At 39.0% G+C, this 19,405-nt stretch overlaps 1 long non-coding RNA gene across 7 annotated transcripts in view; it reads right to left on the bottom strand.

The window, feature by feature from the left end:
- LOC149119747 (uncharacterized) overlaps positions 1 to 6,855 on the bottom strand; it is a 113,928-nt gene extending 107,073 nt beyond the window's left edge. For 2 of the 7 annotated variants that reach the window (XR_016227925.1, XR_016227923.1), the window contains exons 1-2: positions 6,737 to 6,830; positions 99 to 185 (exon numbers count right to left, since the gene is read on the bottom strand). This is a non-coding gene — a long non-coding RNA (uncharacterized LOC149119747). Of the gene's footprint in view, positions 1 to 98; positions 186 to 6,388; positions 6,714 to 6,736 lie in introns of those variants that run through there. The other 5 variants (XR_016227924.1, XR_016227927.1, XR_016227926.1 and 2 more) reach the window with 5 other exon arrangements.
- Between the last annotated feature and the right edge of the window lie 12,550 nt (positions 6,856 to 19,405).

Genomic DNA, 19,405 nt, shown 5'->3' with positions numbered 1-19,405 from the left:
AAACATCTGATTTGGAAATACATTTGATCCTCTTTCATAAAATAAATCCAGAAATATATGAATGAAATGAATGAAATAGTTCACGGTTTCACTCTAACCTCAGAGTCCAAGAGAGCAACTGGGTGCTGGATGCAGGTCACAAGCAAGGCTGTCAGATTCTCCAGTATATTGATCACTCACAGCTGCTGCAAAGAATTACCAGAAATTTAGCATTTTACAATAATACAAATACATTATGTTACAGTTATGGAGGTCATAAGTTCAAAATGGGCCTCAGTGGACTAAAATAAAGGTATTGGTAGGGCCATGCTACTTCTGGAAGTACTAGAGCAGAATCTTTTTCCTCACATTTTTCAACTTCTAGAGTTCCTTGGCTCACAGCCCCTTCCTCCATTTTCAAAGTCAGCAGTAGAGCATCTTCAAATCTCTCTGGGCTTTGACACTCTTTCTCCTCTATCACAGGGATTATTTGTGATTACATTGGGCCCATCCTAATAAACCAGAATAATCCCCATTTGTCAAGCTTTGTTCCCTTAAGCATATCAGCAAAGTTCTTTATACTATGTATATCAGTTCCTGAACTTAACACAACAAAATTCCACAAATTGGGTGGACTAAAAAAGAAAAAACTCTCTCACAGTTTTGGAGGCTGGAAGTCTACAACCAAGGTGTTGCTGGGCTGTTCTTCCTTCAAAGTATCCAACTCCAACAGTATATCTTTCCTGATCCCATCCAGCTTTTAATAGTCCTATGTGCTCCTTAACTTGCAACATCAGCACTTCAATCTCAGCCTGTGTCAGCATGTGGCATTCTCCTATCTTCATATCCTTGTGTTCAAAGCTCCCCTTATTATAAACACATTAGTCACATTGGATAATGGGCTCACATCACTCCAGTATGACCTTGTATGAACTTAGCTGTATCTGCAACAACTCCATTCCTAAATAAATTCACAATATGTCTTTTGATAGAACACAATTCAATTCCTAGTGCCATGTAAGAAAATGTATTTATAGGCTCTGAAGGGTAAGGCATGAACATTTTGGTCAGAGGTTTTTGTTTTGTTTTTTGCCATATTGATGTTCTCTGGCACCTTCACTCACTACACTGTGGAGATCTCCAGTCCTGGGAAGAGAGGTAAGGGTTCACTGGAGAGGAGCACTGTTGTAACACAGAAAGAATTTTCCCCTGGCCTTCAGCAAGATCTGAGTTCAACTTGTTCTCTCCTCTTTGTGGTAGTGCAAACATCAACAACCAGCATCTTACCTAATGGGAAAAAGTTGGGAGCATTTCCACTAAGATCTGGAACCACAAAAAGGATGCTCATTTTCACGATTGCTATCCAATATAGTTCTCAAAGTTTTAGACAGAGACATTAGGCAACAAAATAAATCAAAGGGACACAAACTAGAAAGAAGGAGGTCAAATTATCCCTATTTGAAAATGACATCATTCTATTCATAGGGGAACCAAAAAACTCCACTAAAGAATAATGGAAATCATAAAAGTGTTTTATAAAGTTGCAGAGTATAAAATTAATACATGAAAATCAGTAGCGTTTATGTACATAGAAAATGTCATGGCTGAGAATAAACTTCTAAAATCAATCCCATTCACAATCCCTACAAAAATTTTAAATATATTGGAATAAATTTTAAAAGGAGGTAAAAGATTTATACAATGAAAATTATAAAATATTAAAGAAACAAATAGAAGAAGTCACAAAAAATGGAAAAATATGTCATGTTCATGGACTGGAAGAATTTATATAATCAAAATGTCCAGACTACCAAAAGCAATTTATAGGTACAATGAAATCTCAATCAAAATACCAAAGACATTCTTCTCAGATTTAGCAAAAACAATGTTAAAATTCATATGGAAACACAAAAGACCACAAATAGCTAAACTAAACTTAAAAACAAAAACAAAGCTAGGGACATTACAATACCAGATTTCAAGAAATACTACAGGGTAGTTATAATCAAAACAGCCTGCTACTGCCACAAAAAAAAGACAAGTATAACAATGGAATAGAATGGAAATCAATACACAAATATAAAACCAACTAATCATTTACAAAAGAGCTAAAATTAATCCCTGGAGAAAGAACAGTCTCTTCAACAAATGGTGCTGGGAAAATTGGATCTCTGCAGGCAGAAGTATGAAATAAACCTCCCACCTTACATCCTATATAAAATCAACTCAAAATGGACCAAGGATTTAAATCTATGACCTCATATCATCAAATTGTTAGAGAAGAACATTGGGAAAAATCTGTAAGACACCGTTATTGGAAAAGAAGCACAGAAAATCAAAGACAAAATAGACAAATGGGATTACATCAAGCTAAGAAGTGTCTGCACTGCAAAGGAAAAAACACTCAGCAAAGTGAATAGGCAACCAACGGAATAGGAAAATATTTTCAAATTATGCAACTGATAAATGATTAATACCCCAAATATATAATGAGCTCAAGAAAGTCAATAACAACAGAGTTAAGAAGTGGGCAAAGGATTTGAACAGGCAGTTTTCAAAAGAGGAAATTCAAATGGCAATAGATACATGAAAAAATACTCAGAATCACTTGTCATCAGAGAAATGTAAATAAAAGCCACAATGAGGCTTCATCTCACCCCAGTTAGAATGTCATGCAGAAATCAACAAACAACAAATGCTGGTGAGGATGTAAGGGAAAATGTAGCCCTTCCACTGTTGATGAGAATGTAAACTGGTACAACCACTGTGCAAGACAGTATGGAGATACCTCAGATATCTGAATATAGACCTGCCATGTGATCAAGCCATCCCACTCCTGGGAATTTACCCAAATGTAATACAATCAGCATATGAAAGAGTTGTCTGTACCCCCCATGTTTAGTGCATCTCAATTCACAATAGCTAAGATATGGAACCAATCCAGATGTCCATCAACTGATGACTAGATAAAGAAATCGTGATACAATGAGGTTTCACCTTACTCAAGTTAAAATGGCTCTCATACAGAAATAAAAATAAAAATAAATTCTGCCATGGATGTGAGGGAAAAAGGTACCCTAATCCAATGCTGACAGGAATGTAAACTGGTACAGCCACTGTGGAAGACAGTATGGAGATACCTCAAAAGGCTGAATAGATCTATCATGTGACTCAGCAATCCCACTACTGTGAATTTACCCAAGGGAAATTAAATCAGCATATTAAAGAGTTATCTGTACCCACAGGTTTGTAGCAGCTCAATTCACAATAGATAAGATATGGAATCAACCCAGATGTCCATAAACTGATGACTAGATAAAGAAATCATAGCATATATACACTATGGAATACTACTCAGCAGGAAAAAAAATGAAATCCTGTCTTTTGAAACAAAATGGATGCAAATGGCAAGAAATATACTTAGTGGTATTAGTCAGTTCCAAAAAGACAAAAATCATATGATTTCTCTGACCTGTGATAACTAATAGAGTACCCAAAATGTAATATATTTTATTTTACTTTTCTTCTGATTATATAGTGAACTCTTAGTTTGGGGTTACTTTTATGAGTATAAAGTAAACTGAAAGTAGATCATTGTTGAGAGAGAATAGGAGAGAAAGGAGGAGGAAGAATGGGAGCATAGATAGGAGGGAGGGTACGATGGGAAGTATCACTATATTCCTAAACCTGTATATATGAAATACATGAAATTTGTTTCCTTTAATTTTTAATTTTTTAAAAAAAATTTAAAAATGAAAACATTTTTACCTCTTCTGAAAACTGGTCTAATCTTTACCACCCAAAAACAATTGTCAGAATTCCATGAGGCAGGTCTGTGAAGTACTTAGTATATCAAAAGCAGAGATCAACTTCAGCAGGGAAGCAGTATTAGCTTTGTAGTTCTCCTGAATCAAAGTACCATAAACTTGGTAGCTTATGCAACAGAAACATATTATCTCACAGTTCTGAAAGCTAGAAGTCCAAAATCAAGATGTTACCAGGGCAATTCCTTATCTTTCTCATAATGCTTGGCATTCACTATAATCTTGGCTTCTCTCATCATATGGCATTCTCTCTGTGTGTTTCTCTGTCTTCATATGGCCAGCTTCTTAGCAGGACACAAGTCATGATGAGTCATGTTGGTTAGGGCCCACCTCACACCAGCATGACCTCATCACAGCTAATTACATCTGCAGTGACACCATTTACAAAAGTGGTCACAGTCTGAGGTATGGAGGGCAAAGACTTCAAGATATCTTCTTGAAGAATGACAATTTAACAAACCACAAAATAAAATTAGGCTATATTTGGCTGAACAAAATCCAAAATGCAGCCTACTGAAAGGGCCATTGTGTGTTACACCAGTGGCTCTCGACCAGGGTGATTTTGTCTGCCAGAGAATAATCAAAACTGTCTAGAGACACATTGGTTGTCCCAGAGGAGAATGGGGGGAGCTACTATTGGCACCTAGTAGGTAAGGGCCAAGAATGCTACTAAACATCCTACAAAGAACCATAGAGCCACCTGAAACAAGGCATCTTGCCCCAAAATGTCAAAGTGACCACAATACAGCAACAAATCCTCATCTGCCTCCCACATTCTCCATCCAGCCTGTTCCCAAACAACTCCCTCTTTTTCTGAGTTGCAATTGCTGGCCCTTTGACTTCAAGTCCTCTTTTCTCCCTTCCCATTCTTATTCGGTGATTCTAGACAGGGTGTTCAAATTGAAGATTTCAAAGATTTCTTCCTCTGCCATGCTGCTTGACTCCTGCTTGCCTGCAGTGCCAACAGATAAAGTTGTGAAGGCTGCTGGCCTCCCTACATCCGTTTCTGAGCCTCAGCAGCAGCAGGGAAGGTGGCAAATGTTCAAAAGCAGTTGTTGGCAAAGAATCACAGCAGTGGTCAGACCCAATGATGCCACTGCATGCACAAAAGCCACTTTAGCAAATTTCTCCTACGTGGTAAGATTTGTAACCAGCACAAAGCCCTCTGCTGCATGAGGGCTCTGGGAACAGAGAAATGCAGAGCTTCTTTTTAATTCTTTGCTGGTTAATTAGTTTGAATGACTGGTTAGGATTAATCTTTTAATTTAACTTCTGTTAAGATTGGTAGACTAATCTGATCTGTGAAATGCAGTGGGTTATGAATTTACATGGTAGTAAAATGTAAAGCAGAAAATTTCCACATGAGTATGGTTTTATCTATAGTAAAATGGTTTCTATACTGACTAGGCATTGGTCTGTAAGCCATAATAAACTGCTTACCAGTTTGCTAGATTAAATTAATTAATGACTGGGTAATGCTTGGAAACTGTGAAGTGCTGAATAATATTTTTAAAAATCTTCTGATTAGGCACAAAATTGTGATTTTTGTTGCCTGCTTATACAGTCTTTCAGTTTCTATCTTTTTTGAAATTAGTATGTTTGTTAATCAAACAGGTATGATTCACAATTCAGGAACTCGTCCTATACTCAGTAATTCCAAACAGTGAAATAGTCCTATACTTAGTTATGAAGGAAAATGACTTTCCTGAGAGTTTAGCATTTGAGCCCTATTTCACTATTATTTTGAACAAGTTTGGATTTGGTGTTGGGTAGTTGGTAGGAGATTCCTGTTGCCCTTCTATTTTCAGATCAGCTGTACAATTGCAAGAAGCATTAATCCCTGCTCAAATAGGAAGTGGCCTAAGAGACATAGTTATGTAGTGTTTTCAGATGGTTCTCATGTCTATTTCCAGTGCAAAATATACATCCCCAACACGGTTTTCTGTTTCCCTTTGCCCATAGCTCCCTCATGTGATTTGTCACTACAATTTCCAAAAAGCTACCAAAGGAAAAATCAGCTCTTTTAAGCTTTAGAAATGCCATGCCTCCATTTTAAACCATTCATCTCATAAGATCTTCTACTGAACCATCATTTCTGTCCCAGAGCATGAAGTAAGATTTATTTATTTATAATGAAAAAAAGATTTATTTAGGAAGCCTTTACTCATCATTTTATAGTGGTTTTGTGAAGTTTCTCTGGGTAAATTTTGCTTTGAGCATAACAAGTATGTCTCCTGTTCACAAGGGAAATGGCATTTCAGAAAGACTTCAATGCTTATCTGAGGGAGAATTATTGGCCAGACATTGGCCTGCTGTCCTCAGTTCCTTCAACTTGTCATTTTAGTTATACTGTATAATAATGTTTTTGTTATAATTTATTAAATTTTTATATCACACAGAAAATGAAACCATCCATGTACTCACCACCCAAATTTAACAGATGTTAATATTTTTCCAAATGTGTTCTTGAACTTTCTCTTTTTATAAGAAACAAAATGTGGGGGAGGGGCCAAGATGTCGGAATAGTGAGGGCGTGCACTGATAGTCCAGGAAAAGATAGTTTAATAAAAGTGGAGTTACTGTACCCTCAGGAAAAGGCTCAGGAAAAAATTGCAGAGGAAACTCTTCCGGATCCAGTGGATGTGACACGGAGGACCTATGGGGAGAGCAAGGTCGCCCACTGCGTGGAAGCCAAGCCACAGAAGCCAAGCCGCAGAAGCCCAGCCGCAGAGTCTGCGTGGGCCAGCGCTGGAAGGGGAGGTGAGACAAAAACCTTGGTAACCCGAGACATTGGCAGGGAAAGGCAGAAAGAGCCTACAGGGAACTGAGGCCTGAAGCCCCACTGGGGAAAGTTCACCAAGCTGACTGGAGGAGAAAAAAAAACGAATAAATAAGGGGAACCAGCATGGACATTAGCCTCTCTCTCCACTCACCTTACAAAGCCGAGCAAGACAAAGAGCAGGCGCCATTTTATATATGTAAAGCAGCGCCCACCATTAGCCAAACAGAAAAACCTGACTCTGGTGGGGAGAAATAACAGGAGGTTAACACCTAGTGAAAGTGTGGAGCTAACGAACTGAGACTGTGAAAATCTGAGGTGGGGGGGAGAGAACTCACCGAGTACACAAACTCAGTAACCTGGCCAACCTGGTGAGAGACTGCTGAGAAATTTGAGACCACACTGAGGGCTGCATAAACTCTTTGTGTGGTCCCAGGGGTAAGCAGACAAACACCCACAGGGGCCAGATTTCATACATCAACTACCCTCAATTCCACTCAGCTGTGTGGAATTACTTCCCAACTGAGTAAAAAAAAAAAAAAAAAAAAAAAAGAGCGAGCCAGCGAGCCAGAGAACAATCTGGGTGAGTCACCTTTGCACACCCTTAACCCTGAAGAACCAAACAGAGCTCTCTGGCCACACCCATCACAACCTCTCCGGATCCATCAAAGGCAGACAGTCCACTTAACCTAGAGTCACAGTATAATGAGAAAAAACACCACAGCGAAGAAACCAGAGAATATCTCAATATGCCAAACAACAAACGCAAAAACCAAGGTAACAAGAACAAGGAAGACACTATGATGCCCCCAAATGAAATACATACCCCAATTCAAGATTATGAAGATGATGAGATAGAAGAAATGCAAGAAGCAGATCTCAAAAAATTGATAAGAACATTAAGAAGTTCTCAAAAACAAATTCTTGAACTACAGAAATCCTTAATGGACAAGATAGAAAATCTCTCGCGCGAAAATGAAATATTAAGGAGGAATCAAAATGAAACAACTAGTAGAACATGAAACTGTGATAGTGACGAGAAATCATAATGAAATGAAGAATTCAATAGATCAAATGACAAACACATTAGAGTCTTAAAAACAGAATGGGTGAAGCAGAAGAGAGAATATAGGACTTAGAAGACAGAAAACAGGAAAATATACAGTCAAACCAAAGAAAAGAAGAGGAAATTAGAAATCTATAAAATATTTTTGGGAATCTTCAGGATACTATTAAAAAACCCAACATTCAGGTTCTAGGAGTTCCTGAAGGCATGGAGAGGCAGAAAGGATTAGAATGCCTTTTTAGTGAGATACAAGTAGAAAATTTCCCAGGTTTGGAGAGGACAGAGACATCCTAGTACAGGAAGCTCATAGAACCCCTAATAAATATGACCAAAAGAGATCCTCACCACGACACGTTGTAATCAAACTCACCGCAGAGAAACATAAAGAAAAGATCCTAAAATGTGCAAGAGAGAAACGTCAGATTACTCTCAGAGGATCTCCAATCAGACTCACAGCTGACTTCTCATCAGAAACCCTACAAGCTAGGAGGGAATGGCAAGATATAGCCCAGGTACTAAGAGAGAAAAACTGCCAGCCCAGAATACTATATCCTGCAAAGCTCTCATTTGTGAATGAAGGTGAAATAAAGACTTTTCATAGCAAACAGAAATTGAAAGAATTTGTCACCACTCGTCCAGCCCTGCAAAAGATGCTTCAAGATGCATTACACACATAAACACAGAAACACAGTCATCAATATGAAAGAAGGTAAATGAAGGAAATCTCACACCAAAAGATCACAGGAAGTTCAAAACATATATCAGAAAATATCTTTGGCAAACAGCAGGGCAAAGCTACTACTTATCAATAGTCACATGGAACGTTAATGGCCTGAACTGTCCAGTTAAAAGACACAGATTGGCTGATTGGGTTAAGGAACAAAACCCATCTATTTGCTGCTTACAAGAAACACATCTTTCCAACAAAGATCCATACAGACTGAAAGTGAAAGGCTGGAAAAAGATATACCATGCCAACAGAAATGAAAAAAGAGTGGGCGTAGCCATCTTAATATCGGACAACATAAACTTTACCACAAAAACTGTTAGGAGAGACAAAGAGGAGCACTATATAATGATTAAGGGATCAATTCAACAGGAAGGTATAACAATTATCAATGTATATGCACCTAATTACAGGGCACCGGTTTATTTAAAAGATTTGTTAAGGGACTTAAAGGGAGACTTAGACCCCAATACAATAGTACTGGGGGACTTCAATACTCCACTCTCAGAAACAGACAGATCAACAGGACAGAAGATCAACAATGATACAGTAGATTTAAACGACACTATAGCCCAAATGGATCTAACAGATATCTACAGAACTTTTCATCCTACACAGAAAGAATTTACATTCTTCTCAGCAGTACATGGAACCTTCTCTAGGATTGACCACATACTAGGCCATAAAGCAAGTCTCAGCAAATTCAAAAGAATTGGAATCATACCATGCAGCATCTCAGACCATTAAGGAATGAAGTTGGAAATTAGCAACTCAGGAGTTCCTAGAGCATACGGAAACACATGGATATTGAACAACATGCTCCTGAATGAACAATGGGTCATATAAGAAATCAAAAGAGAAATCAAAAGATGCAGCATTGAAAGATAATTACAGACCAATATCCCTGATGAACATAGATGCAAAAATCCTCAATAAAATTCTGGCCAATAGAATGCAACAACACATCAGAAACATCATCCACCCAGACCAAGTGCGATTTATCCCTGGTAGGCAGGCATGGTTCAATGTGCTCAAAACAATCAATGTGATACACCACATTAACAGACTGCAGAAGAAAAACCATATGATTATCTCAAAAGACACGGAGAAAGCCTTTGATAAAATACAACACCCGTTCATGATGAAAACTCTAAGCAAACTGGGTATGGAAGGAACATTCCTCAATACAATCAAAGCAATTTATGAAAAAACCCACGGCCAACATCCTATTGAATGGGGAAAAGTTGGAAGCATTTCTACTGAGATCTGGTACCAGACAGGGATGCCTACTCTCACCACTGCTATTCAATATAGTTCTGAAAGTTTTAGCCAGAGCTATTAGGCAAGAAAAAGAAATTAAAGGGATACAAATTGGGAAGGAAGAACTCAAACTATCCCTCTTTGCAGATGACATGATTCTTTATTTAGGGGACCCAAAGAACTCTACTAAGAGACTATTGGAACTCATAGAAGAGTTTGGCAAAGTAGCAGGATATAAAATCAATGCACAAAAATCAACAGCCTTTGTATACGCAGGCAATGCCATGGCTGAGGAAGAACTTCTAAGATCAATCCCATTCACAATAGCTACAAAAACAATCAAATACCTTGGAACAAACTTAACCAAGGACATTAAAGATCTCTATGATGAAAATTACAAAACCTTAAAGAAAGAAATAGAAAAGGATACCAAAAAATGGAAAAATCTTCCATGCTCATGGATTGGAAGAATCAATATCATCAAAATGTCCATTCTCCCAAAAGCAATTTATAGATTCAATGCAATCCCAATCAAGATACCGAAGACCTTCTTCTCAGATCTGGAAAAAATTGTGCTGAAATTCATATGGAGACACAGGAGACTTTGAATAGCTAAAGCAATCTTGTACAACAAAAAGAAAGCTGCAGGCATCACAATACCAGATTTCAGGACATACTACAGGGCAGTTGTAATCAAAACAGCATGGTACTGGTACAGAAACAGATGGATAGACCAATGGAACAGAATTGAAACACCAGAAATCAATCCAAACATCTACAGCCAACTCATATTTGATCAAGGATACAAAACCAATCCCTGGAGTAAGGACAGTCTATTCAATAAATGGTGCTGGGAAAACTGGATTTTCACATGCAGAATCATGAAGCAAGACCCCTACCTTTCACCTTACACAAAAATTCACTCAACATGGATTAAAGACTTAAATCTATGAACTGACACCATCAAATTGTTAGAGAGCATTGGAGAAACCCTGCAAGATATAGGTACTGGCAAAGACTTCTTGGAAAATACCCCGGAAGCACAGGCAGTCAAAGCCAAAATTAACATTTGGGATTGCATCAAATTGAGAAGTTTCTGTACTGCAAAAGAAACAGGAAAGTGAAGAGGCAACCGACAGAATGGGGAAATATATTTGCAAATTATGCAACAGATAAAGGGTTGATAACCAGAATCTACAATAGCAAAAAGGAAAGGGAATACAACCAAATTGTCCATCAGGGCTGACTGACCCAAGATGGCTGAATAGAGAAGTCCAGCACTTGTTTCACCACAAAGAAAAACAAGAACAAAGGAAGGTCCATTTTTCTAGGAGACTGGGTGAAGGAAAACTTCATAAAAGTGACAGGAACTGTAAACAGCACAGATATTCTGAAAGCCAGAACACAGAGAGGAACAAAGCAACTCCTACCCCAGCTTCCCTGCCATGGAGATGCCATCTTGCTGGGAAATGGTAAGCAGAAAACTCTGTGACGCTGCTGTGGCTAGACTGAACCCAAATTGTCTCTACTATCCCGAATAGCCCCAGACCCCAGCTACAGTGGTACAACCATTGCTAAACTACATTCTGTCTTAGGGGACAACAAGCAGCTCCATCTGTACCAGAAGCCCTGAGAGCCAGTCATGGGAATTTACAGGACAAACAGCAAGCCCCTCTGCATCTCACAGCTGCAGTATTTCTGACCACAAGCCTCAGAACCATGCTCTCCTACTCTGCAAAATCTAGAAAGCTGCCCTCTACCTCTTGGAGCTCAATGCCAGCAGCAGTCAATAAACAAGACCTAAGGAAGTGCCCTTCTATATCTCTTAGCACAGGATTTGAGGTGTGGCCACCTCAAACTTCACCCTTGTATACCCTGTGGGTGAAGGCAGTCCTTTCTGTACCCTTCAACTTTCAGACTGGTTGTTGGTGCTACAATCCCTGGAGTGACTCACACTCATGTGTTTCAGGCGGGTGGCTGCAAGTCCACAACCACTGGCATGACTGGCCCATATCCTAGCAGAACTGAGTAAGGACCCCACTGAATCCTGTAGCTATAAGACTTATTGTTGGTAGTACAAGTCCCAGGGTCACCTATGCTTCCCCGTGGGGCTTGATAAAGGCCCTATATGCATTCCTCTGCTCCAGGCCTACACCTGCTGATGCAGAATCTCAAGCATAACATGCGTACACTATGTGGAACCTGAGTAAAATAACTTCCAAGTCTTGCAGCTCTGTGACAGGGACTGTTGGAGCTATATTCCAAAGTGACCTGAGTTTACTCCAAGGGACCTATGTAAGAATCCCACTATATCTTGCAGTTCTGAGTTTGTTAGAGTTTTTACTCTAAGTACCAAGGATACCTGTGCTTAAGCGTGGGGCCTGAGGAAAACCCTATTTGCATCCCACTGACCCATGCTTATAAAATCTAGCGTGCACAATCTCCATCATAACCTGTGATCAAACTGTGGGACATGGTTTAGGTATCCTCCAAGTCCTGAAGCTTTGAGACTGGAATTGTAGGAGCTATATTCCACAAAGTCACCTGAGTTTACCCTGTGGGACCTGGCGAAGACCCTATTTGCATTTCACTACTCCAGAACTATGCCTGCCAGTATATATTATACCCAGTATAATCTGTGTGTGAAACAGAGGACATGGATAAAGTCTTGGACGTATCCTGGAGCACTGGAGCTGGGACTGTCAGCCCTGTAGGTCCCAGGAACATGGGCATTTGTCCTGCTCTTTCTCCATTCCACTGTTTCTAACCCATAGTTGCCAGTGCATAATCTCTGACATAACCAACACTTTACCTGCAGGACCTAGGCAAAATACCCTTTTTACCCTGCAACTCTAGAACTATGACTATTGGTGCTATATGCCACAGAATGACAAGAACTCACCCTGCAGGACTTAGAGAAAACCCTACCCACATTCCACTGTTTCAAGTCCATACCTGCCAAGTCACAATCCCCAGAACAACCTGTAATCTTCCCATAGAACTGGGACAAGTTCCCTTTCATATCCCCCAACACTGGGACTAGGGCATTTGGTGCTATAAGTTCCACTATCACTCATGCCAACACAGGAAGATCCTAACCATATCATACATTCCCACAGCCACAGCTATTGGTGAAACAAGCACCAACATCACTCAGGATTTCCTGGCAGGACTATGGGACAGTCAACTTTATGTCCCACAGCACCTGAAATGTGACCACAGACATTAGAAAATCATAGTGATTTTGACATCCAACTCTAAAACATAAACCTTTGGAAGCCATGTCTACTTCAAAGTCATGCTACTACTTCCAATAGCTGCCAAAGACTATAGTAAGCATGAACACTGTTGCCATTTATTAAAGCTGAAGAAATCACTCTGAATTTACATTTCTGGACTCACCTGGAACCAAAACCAAAACAACAACCCAATTGACACCACACATTCCATCTAAGCAAAAAAAAAGTCTTCCAATGGAAGCTACTTCACAAAGAAGAATGAACTGTTATGCTGGATGCACAGCTGTCAACTTAAGGACACAGTAAACATAAAGAAGAAAGGAAGAATGGCACCTCCAAAAGAGCACAGTATTTCTCCAGGAACAGACTCTTATTTGAAGGGAGATCTTCCATCCACTGGTTCACTCCCCAAGTGGGTCATTTAAATTTTAGTAACATACTTATTTTTAAAAAAATATTTATTGCTTATCTGAAATTAAAATTTTACCATGCAGCCTGTATTTTCACTTGCTGATTCCACTTTCAACAAATTATTTATTTGTGTTTCACACAGTTTTCCCTGGAGAAGTGGCCTGAAGGGAAAACACATCCTCTACTCAGTCACACCACAGATGAAGTAGACCCTCAGTTCTGCTTCTCAAGAGGATGGGTTCAAGCTATTGACAGGTAGTACCCCGAAGTCAAAGTCCCTAAACAATCTCCCTATGACAGCCCTTCACAGTGAAGAACGATCCCTCCCAAAATACTAATGATGCCTTGTATGAGAAACACACTATCAGATACTTGTGCAATATGGGCAACTGTGCTTGTTTTGTTGTTGACTTGGGTATCTGATACTTAGAAGATGCTTACACTGACTATACACAGTCCTGTTGCACATGTGACACTTGAATAATGTAATCGAAGAGTAACAAAGTTAAACAACAAGCAGAAATCACTCCAATTCTGATGCCATCATTCTAAAGATGGACAACAAATTCCCATAATTCAATCCTTGTGAGTTTTCTAAGAGAAACTTCCTCTTCAGCTCAGAACTCCTTCAGACAGAACAGAGGACAGATGCATGACTTTTTTTTCCACAATGTTTTTTCCAATATATTTCACTATTTAAACTCCATGTACTATGGGAATACACAGAAGGTACTCCACAATCTAATACTGTGTAATTTCAGTGCAAGGAGGAAACATGAAAGTGTTCTTATTTTAGGTCTGCTCTGGAATCATTGATCATTCAATAGCCACAATTTTTCTTCTATGTTGATAGGCAAATATCTTAGTCTATACTGAAAGTGCTCTGTTCCCCCTTTTTAAAAAAAAGATTTGTTTATTTATTTGAAATGCAGACATACAGAGACAGAGGGAAAGACAGAGAGATCTCCCATCCACTGGTTCACTCCCCAAATGGCTGCAGTGGCTGGGGCTGGGGCTGGGGCTGGGGCAGGCAGAAGGCAGAAGCCAGGAGTTTCATGCAGATCTCTACTTTCTCAGGCACATTATCAGTGAGCTGTATAGAAAATGGAGCAGCTGGGACTCAAACTGTCATCCATATGGGATGTTGGCATCATAGCCAGCGGCTTAACCCATGACACCACAACACTGACCCTTGGTTCCTCTCCTAAGCTCACTGTTACACTCAATGCTTCAATCCCAAATTTTGTTTGCCCATTGATCAAAATATGAGGAAAATAAGAGTAAATCATAAAGGAGGCCTCAGTAGTGCCACAAGTGATCTGAGGTAGTGGAAGTTTTGGCAGCAGATTTCTTGATTCAGATTCTGGCTATATCACTTAACTCTGCCAACTTGGTAAGCCATTTAACCTCTTTATACTTGTTCCCTTATCCGTAAAAGATATAGTAATACAGCTCTCAAATGGACAGCCTCAGAATTAAAGTAAGCATGTTATGTAAAGCACTCATCACAATGTCAAATAGAGAATAGTGTTCGATAAATACCTATAATTACTGTGATACTCTCAGAGAAGAGCTCCCTTCTGACTCCAGGCCCAGAGAGCACAGGCAGCCTGAATCTAAACTTGAATAAACTGTGTCCAGAAAATCAAGAGAATGGCCAGCCAATTACATATGTAATTTATTAACTGGGAAAAGTGATTCACAAATTTTTCATTGATAATGCTTGGTTCAGATTCCAGTGCCAATAACAAATGCCATTTGGAGAAAGAGTCATCTATAAACTGAGCAGGTATAGAATGCCTTCAATGAAAGGAATGAAATAAATTTCCATGTTAGCCTGTACCTGGAAAGAGTGCTCATCTTTACAAGTGGGCAGCATTATCCCCTTAATTGGTGAACTGCAGTGCTCTCACTAGCCAGATAGATCAAACTGCTTAGCACTTTTGATCTGTAATTGTGCTTGAAAACATCATTTGATCCTCAGTATCCTCAATATCCTCTTCCATGCACCTTTCTATATGATAGGGATGGAAAAAGCAAAACTCTATTTCCCAGGAACTCTTAAAGCTACTATTCTTAAAGTGAATTCCATTCAGCCAATGAGAAGCACAAGATTTCAAAGGTGTGAGCAAGGTTAAGGCCATCTTCCTGTGGCTGTCACTCTTCAAGTATCACTAGTCAGCCCTGAGCTCTGTAGGGGTGAGAGGTAGTAGATGGAACAACAAAGGTGGCAGAGGTTGGAACAGCTTCCTATCCCCTGGGTCAGTTACAGAGGCATGTTTCCTGACCCTACATCTTTCTAGTCCATCCAGAGATTTTATAAGCACTGAACCCTGATTGATACAATTCCCTTAGTACTTTAAACACTTTTCCAATGAAATCCTTTAATGACAATGAAGCATAGACTCTACCTCCTCAGACTCTGGGAATATAACCCCAAATGAGCCCTTGCATGCATTGGCTCATGCTTTATTTCAATTAAAATTACAATTCTGTTTCATAAGTAATGTTTGTTTTCATACAAAAAATGTTTATCTTATTTGCCTACAAATAAAACATCTGCTAGAGGAAGATATGCTATGCTTGTGTATCATAAATTAGTGGTTCCTGAATGAGGATTCATATGAAAACATGCGCAGAGCATCAATAATTACATCTTGAGCTCCACATTAGACCTTTGGAATGAGAATCTCAGAAGATGCATGATAGATTACAGAATCTGAGTTTCCAAAATCTCCACAATTGATTCTAATGTGATTAGGTTTGAAAATTATTTCGTTGCATCACCAGGAAAATATTTATTTGCACTATATTCAGACTACATGCCATTGGTTTCCCCAAGGAGACATTCTCAGTGGATGAGTGTGTGGTTTGATGCTTTTGCTACATTTAAATATATATATATATATATATATATATATATATATATGTTTGTTTGAAAAGGGGGAGGAAGATGAGAAGTGAAAGAGAGAGAAACTGAGAGAGAGAAAGCTCTCATCCATTGGTTTACCCTCCAAAGGTCTTCTATGACAGGGAGGTAAAACTAGGAGTCCAAACTCAATCCAAGTTTCCAATTCTTCCAGTGTGGGTGACAGAAACCCAACTATATGAGCCATCAATGTTGCCTTCTAGATTCTGCATTATCAGGAAGCTAGAGTCAGGAACCAGAGCCAGCTATCAAACCCAAATATTCCCATATGCCACACAAGCATCTTAATCACAAGGCCAAATGCCTGAACCTGGCTGCATTTTAGAGGAAATAGAGAAATCATCTGATCAAAGGTTTCTGTGTCTTTTACAAAAATATAATTTTAACAAATTATCCAATATGTCTCTCAATGTCATTTATATAAGATGCCATATGATAAATTTCTTGAAACATTCTTACTTTGGTAAAAATATAAAGAATAGTGCCAACATATTTTCCTTTTGCCCTTGGCTACCAAAATAATCACAGCTACACTCTGTGCTCTATTCAGTAGAGAAGGCATCCCATATTTCTGGTACTGTCATCTCATTCATTATAAACAGTTATTTCATTCTTTCTAAACAATGTGTCATTTTTAGTTTATACACTTATTTTTATTGTCCTATTTCAGCTCTTTTAATATTATAAGCAGCTATGAATGTAGAAGGATGTAATTTCAAAGTTAATTAACTGACAGTCTTTGGCTTTTGACTATTCAAGATGAATGACAGAACCGATTACACTGAGCAACAATTATGTTGAGTGTAGGAAGGTCTCAAAGGATTGTGCCAACATACACTCTTTATATCTTTATTCAGACTACAGTATCCTCATAAAAGAAATATAGACAACAGAAAAATATGTAAAGTGGAAAATATAAGTCTTCCTTTCCAAAACGTAAAGCACCTTAAGCACTTTACATTACTATATGGTCTCCTGGATCTTCTTTTCTTTTTTTTTTTTTTTTTGACAGGCAGAGTGGACAGTGAGAGAGAGAGAGACAGAGAGAAAGGTCTTCCTTTTGCCGTTGGTTCACCCTCCAATGGCCGCCACGGCCTGCGTGGTGCGGCCAGCGCATCGCACTGATCCGGAGCCAGGAGCCAGGTGCTTCCTCCTGGTCTCCCATGAGGGTGCAGGGCCCAAGGACTTGGGCCATCCTTCACTGCACTCCCGGGCACAGCAGGGAGCTGGGCTGGAAGAGGGGCAACCGGGACAGAATCCGGCGCCCCGACCGGGACTAGAACCCTGTGTGCCAGTGCCGCAGGCGGAGGATTAGCCTATTGAGCCGCGGCACAGGCCCGGATCTTATTTTCTGAACATATAACAGCAAATATACATTTCAAAATAGGATTGTACTTATATTGCTCTCCAACTTGCTCTGTTTCTCTTACAATTCAGCTTGGATATTTTCCATGTTGATATTCTTGAATCTATGTCATTTTCAACAGCTACATATGATCTCGTTACATGGATGCATCATAATTTATTTCTCCAGTTCTCTACTGAACGTGAGCTCTTTCAGCCACCAGCACTGCAAAACATGTTTCTATTGAGAATGCAGAAGAGGGAAGTTAACACTTCCTTTCTCAAGATGTGACCTTTTTACTATGTAGTCTCTTCCAGTCAGATTGCTCACTATATAGAGTTCATAGTCCCTCCAAAAGGAATGTAATATTAATGAAAATGAGAGCACACAGAGTGATAAGAACTCATAAGAACTATATATTTATATATTTAAACTAACAACACACTATCAGCTCATCTTAAATGGGGATTTTATTTTTCCTTGGTCGATTCTAATAGATGACCCTTTTGAAAAGATCTGCAACGCCCAAGTAGTCAGACCAAGGTGCTCAGCAGGGATTTTCTTTTATAATCAGGTCAAAAGGCAAATTTTAAGATAATCATCTGTTAAGCTGGTTTCCAATCAATAGAAAATGAAGAAGTCATCTCCCTGATCAGTAAATTAGAAAAAAGGAACATCATGCCTACCTTGTGATTTGTAGAAAGCTAGTATCCAAGCCCAGAATTACGGGGTGCTAGAGGAACAAAATGCTCAGGAGAGTAGAAGCTTTCAATAATCATAGGCATGGCTCATGTTACCCTCATTACCCTAAAATATGATCTCATTTGGAGCAGTGGTTATCATGCCACTTGGGATTCTTGCATTCCATGCTGGAATACCTGGGCTCAACTTTTGACTCCTCAGCTCCTCATTCCAGCTTCCTACTAATGCACATCCTGGGAGGCAATAGGTGATAGATCAAGTACCTGGGACCCTACCACCCATGTGGGACATCTGCTGTGAGTTCCAGGTTCCTGGCTTTGGTCTGGCCTAGCCCTAGGTGTTGCAAGTATTTGATGAGTGACCCAGTGGATGATGGTTTATCTCTTTGTGTCTCTTTGTCTTTGAGTCTCTCTCTCTCTCTTTCTCTCTGTCTCTCTGTCTCTGTGTGTGTGTGTGCCTTTCAAATAATATAAATAAATGAATAAAAATTTGAAAGATTTATTTTTGACAAATATTTATGAAGTTTTATATGGCTAGCTTCTCCATTGATGAATAAGCTGTTCTTTGAGGAGTAGAAAATTAGACATAGACAAACAGTTGATTCTGTTTAACCAGGAATTGATGTATATTATCACAAACATCTTGCTAACTATATTTCACCTTGATGTATGTGTTTAGGGGAGAAGGCATGGAGGGAATCACATAAGTGTTGCATTCACACCCAGGGCTTCTAAGTCTTAGCTTTCCTACATGAATTCATTTTACAAATAATCAATATTTAACACTTTACAAAATTCAAATACTTTCAAAGAACATATTAAAAAGAAACAGGTGAAGCTACTACCAACTCCGATGTGATTAAGACCTTGACCTAATGCCACTATTTTGAATCAGTCAAATTTCTCAGTTTGAGGACTGGTAACCAACTCCTTTGAGATTTAATGAAAGCTGTGGATATTCTCAAAAGAAAAATGCAGAGAAGAGACACATACCATTTTGGACACCTTTAATGAATTTCAAGGACCAACTTTGTAACAAAATGTTACTTATTTCAAAAAAGCCATATGTATAATAATACAAATAGCATCTTGTATTCATACCTTTTATAATTTTCATATAAATGTATTAGCAAAAACAATTCTTT

This window comes from Oryctolagus cuniculus, chromosome X (genome assembly GCF_051225735.1).
Source record: "Oryctolagus cuniculus isolate XC-2025 breed Fujian yellow rabbit chromosome X, ASM5122573v1, whole genome shotgun sequence".
Taxonomy (NCBI): domain Eukaryota; kingdom Metazoa; phylum Chordata; class Mammalia; order Lagomorpha; family Leporidae; genus Oryctolagus; species Oryctolagus cuniculus.
This window is presented reverse-complemented; position numbering and strand designations above follow the sequence as displayed.